Source organism: Miscanthus floridulus, chromosome 7 (genome assembly GCF_019320115.1).
Source record: "Miscanthus floridulus cultivar M001 chromosome 7, ASM1932011v1, whole genome shotgun sequence".
In the NCBI taxonomy this organism is placed as follows: domain Eukaryota; kingdom Viridiplantae; phylum Streptophyta; class Magnoliopsida; order Poales; family Poaceae; genus Miscanthus; species Miscanthus floridulus.
The window spans coordinates 71,818,712-71,823,281 of record NC_089586.1 but is presented as its reverse complement, the minus strand read 5'-3'; positions in this window follow the sequence as shown (position 1 = coordinate 71,823,281).

The following is a 4,570-nucleotide window of genomic DNA, read 5'->3' as shown; positions in this document are numbered from 1 at the left end:
ACCTACGTTGTCTACTTCACACACGTGAAAGAATTTCTCAAAAGCATCAGCTAAGTGGGTGAAAGCCCTAGTTTAGTTTTGGCTAATTGATGAAACCTATTGGACTAACCTATTGTCTAAGTGTGAAGATGAGTAAGGGTGGTCCAAGACAAGTGATGGAGCTAGAAGATGATGGTCATGATGATGGTGATGGCCAAAGTGGAGATCAAGTGCTCTAAACATGGAAAAGAAGAAAGAGAAAAACAAGATGGGCTCAAGGCAAATGTATAATTGATAGGGCCATTTTGTTTTGCTAATCAAGACACCATAGAGGGTGTGAGTGGGTTTAGGATAGATAGCCATACTATTAAGAGGGGTAATCTCAAAGTGATTGCAGTTATCTAAGTGCCACTAGGTGATTTAACTCTATACATTTGCATTAGGACCTAGTGAGTGCTAACATCCCTTGGAAAACATGTTTGTGAAATGCTAACTCACGTGCACAAGTATAGAAACTTTGTGGAGTTAACACATTTGCACAAGGGATGAAAAGGAAGAAGAGAAGAAGGGTCACATGGTGACCGGTTGTTGACGATAGTTAACAACCATTATAAACTATCAATATAACATGTATAAGGGCATAAATATAATCACCAATAAAGGTTTAGGGGTTTAAACTAACAAATTCCATGAGTTTTGGTGAATCTATATTTTCTGCAAGGTTTATCTAGAAAACCGTCGAGGTGGACCTACATGTCAAATTTAATTGCGCTTATCCGTAGTGAAACGGACACCAGAAGAATCTAGAAGACTTGGGAGGACTCCACACCAAAGCGGAGGGCGAGACGCCACCACCTATAAGCGCCTGGTCCCTGGGGCCCACCTGTTAGCCCCTCGTTGTTATGTTGGTTCTCCACCATCTCCTAGGTTGCATCTACGCCGTCCTTTAAGTCGATTTGATCCAAGGGCTCACATTGGACGCTTCAGCCTATATATATTAGCCCCTGCCCCCCTGAGAAGACATAAGTCATTTGAGAAGATAGAAACCCTAATCATCCTTAGAGCTCCACCATATTCTAGGGCATAGCTAGTTATGTGGTTGACTTGTCAAGAGCATGGTTTGGTATAATCTTTGTACCCCTCTCTCTTTTGTATCTCTATTACTTTTATATGCTAGTTATAATTGTTATGACAATATCAGTATTCATCTTATTCATGTTCTTTGTTATAATGTTCATGGTCTACTTTGATTATATGCTTAGTATAGTTGGATTATAATTATGTTCATGCATAAGTTCGTATAGCACTCACTCTAAGGATCCATGGGTGGATGGTCAATATTGTGTAAGTGTGGTGCTTATATGTTGTTTACCTACGGATACAAACTATATTCTGGGTCATGTGTTAGATCGCGGATATGACACTCTCGTTGAGTCCTTTGTAGTCCACTCCCCGAATATAGGCGCACGTAGGGTTCGGTTACAAAGGAAGAGCAAGTTCTATTCTTAATCTTCCTTAGTAATATCCCTTATGTGTAGATATGACGATGATCTTAGCAATGATTACTAGGTATGATTGCACTAATTAATGTATGCTTTGACTTGAAATTAAGAATGACCTAGGAATGATTCCTCTAATATTCTACCTGACCATGCTAATGCCATAGAAAGGAGTACTCTGAGTGATTTATCATTATCATTGTTCAATACTTATCATATATATATATATATATATCTTATCCTATGACTTACCCCTGTTATGAGTAGAATATTGGTTATGGTTTACTTCTCCTTCAATAGTATAAGTTATCAATACATATCCATGCTAGACCTTCCCTGTGGTAAAAATATAAATAAAGATACCTAAAATACTCTCGGGTAAAATACTACAATGGTATATTATCTGTGCGCTTGCAGATCCTTTTTATTCATATATTTATTTATTCTTTCTAGGCACATAATTAATAAAGAACTACTTAGTATTATTCTAGTAGTAATGTTATGTAGTACCAATAAGTATCTCTGATATCATCACTAGGGATGACAACCTAGTAAAATTAGGAGATATAGGTTTATAATAGGTGGCTATTTAAAAACAAGTGACACGTTAATAAATACCAACAAGCATTTTCTGGTGTTGTTGCTAGGGACTAGACTTAAAACTCTGTTCTTAGTAGCGACGCTAAGAAATGTCAATACCAGTTGTGTCCAGTACTTAACCCTAGCTGCAGGTAGGGCAGCCGCAGCGGCCGAACATTGGCTTAGGGGCACAATCGGACGTGCCTCACACTGTTCATCGACTGATAACCATGAGCTATGGTTGACCGGACGCTGGGCGAGTCGGGTCAGGGGTGACCGAACGTGTTAGATCGGTAAAAACTAGCTCTAGGAGCTCTCTGGATAGGACCGAATGCTAGGGGCTGGCGAGTCCGGTCAAGTGATTGGTGCATCCGGTCCAAAGGTGAAAAGCGCATGCAGGGGTAGCTGTTGGGTGCCAATGGCTTCTTTAAAATGGCTAGTACAAGTGGCAGCTTGAGAGTGACCGGACCCTAGGAGAGTCCGGTCAGTGCGTAGAAATTAGGATGAGAGGGCCAATGGGTATGTGACCTCTGGGTTCTATAAATAGGTGTTGGCTAGCTTGGGCTCATTCTCTTGGCTCTCTAACTCATTGATACACCTTGTGAGCATAAAACATCTCCGACTCATCTTGGTCTTGATTTGTTCATCTAAGTTGAGATTGGGAGTGATCTTAGTGTATTTGCTTAGAGTTTGAGCATCTAGTGGCACTAGTGATCGTGTGAGCTATGGGATTGATTGTTTACTCTTGGTGGTTGTCGCCACCTAGACCTCTTGGAGGAGTGAAGGAGGATTGGCATGAGTTGGTGATTGTTCGTGGCCATCTCCCGGTGATCTTGTGAGGGGTTCTTGATCTTTTCCCCGATGGTGAGCCAAAAGATACTCTAGTGGATTGCTCCTGTCGTTGAGTACCCTCATTTGTGTAGGTTCTTGCGGCACCCATGTGTAGGGCTAGTCTTGTGACACCTATTAGCTTGCGATCCAGCAAGTGAATGGTCGACACAATGGGGACTAGCGTGCCAGCAAGCACGTGAACCTTGGGAGAAAAATTATGTCAATTGTCTCCTTGGACTTGATTTGGTATTCATTATTGATTGATTGATTGTCACTTACCATAGTGGTATAACCCATCTATGACTCTCTTGTACTTACTTTCATATACGCTTTTGTAGTGGTAGATGTAGCTTGGTAGAGTAGCTTAGTGAGTAACTAGAGTAATTAGTTATTTACTTGAGCTAGTTAGCTCTCTAGTGGTAGTAGTAGTGACTTAGCCATTTGTGTGCCTAGAGTTCATAATTGACTAGAAATTGTTGGATAGGTGGCTTGCAACCCAAAGTAATGCTAAAGCAAAACTTGCTATTGCCATTTGTCATACTAACCATTTTGCTCTAGTAAATTTGTAGAGAGTTTTATAGGCTATTCACCCCTCTAGCCATGAGTGAAAGCTTGAAGATGTGCCATAACTGTCTACAACTACGTCACCTACATTGATTGACTACATCAATTGCTTTGGAGAAGGTTCAATTACAAAGAGAAGCTATCAAGGATTCAAAGCTAGGCAAAGGAGCAAGCTGCCATCTCAAAGATTCGAACAAAGTCTCACCAATGATAAAAGCATATCTAGATGATCTTTGTATAGACAAGTGTTGTGTGCGTGCTCTTTTCTCCATACCCTTTTTTCCACTAGGTTTTTTGGGGAGTTTTTAGTGAGACGCACATGTATGGATTGAGAAGGAAGATCCTCATAGCCGAGTCTAAGTTGTAATTGGGCCACACTTAGTTGTATTCAACTATTGGGTCTTGTACTTTTGATCAAAACTAAATAGCTAAGGGGCTACTATTTAGGGTGTATTATATGTTAGAGACCCCATTAGTGTGTTCAAGGCCCAATTACATACCCTAGGGGTTTGACAGATAATGTTTAGGGCCCTTTTATAGTCCCTATTAGCTCTTTTATAAAACAAGCCCTACTAGGGAAAATAATGAAAACCTTCCCTTCCACCTCCCATATAAAAGGGGGAGAGAGAGGAAAGGTGGAAGAGGACCTTTGCCTTGGATTCATTTGCCACTCTCTTGCTTTCTCTCTCTACTCCTACCTCTTATAGTTCGGTCATAGACTAATACTCTCTATATATGATTTATATGATAATCTTAATACTCCTTTGGTCCTATCTCACTGTATATCTCAATGCCCATGACACAGAAGTATATTGGTTGATCTGGCAGAGGATGATAGAATGAATTCTAAGGCTAGATGAAATACATCACTAAATTCACTTTGATACCTACAATCAATGGTCTTCTCTTTATATCTTTGTCTTGTTTCTTGATGACAACCATCTGAACATCAGGTCAATGAACATCTCTTGTCATGGCTGCTACCAAGTATTTACCACAACAGCTCCATGATAGGCAAGAAACACTATCTACTTGGGGCACCTATGCACACATATAATAGACTTTATTTGATTGTATAAAATATTAAATTGCACAAATTAGTGTAGAAGGTCTCCTCT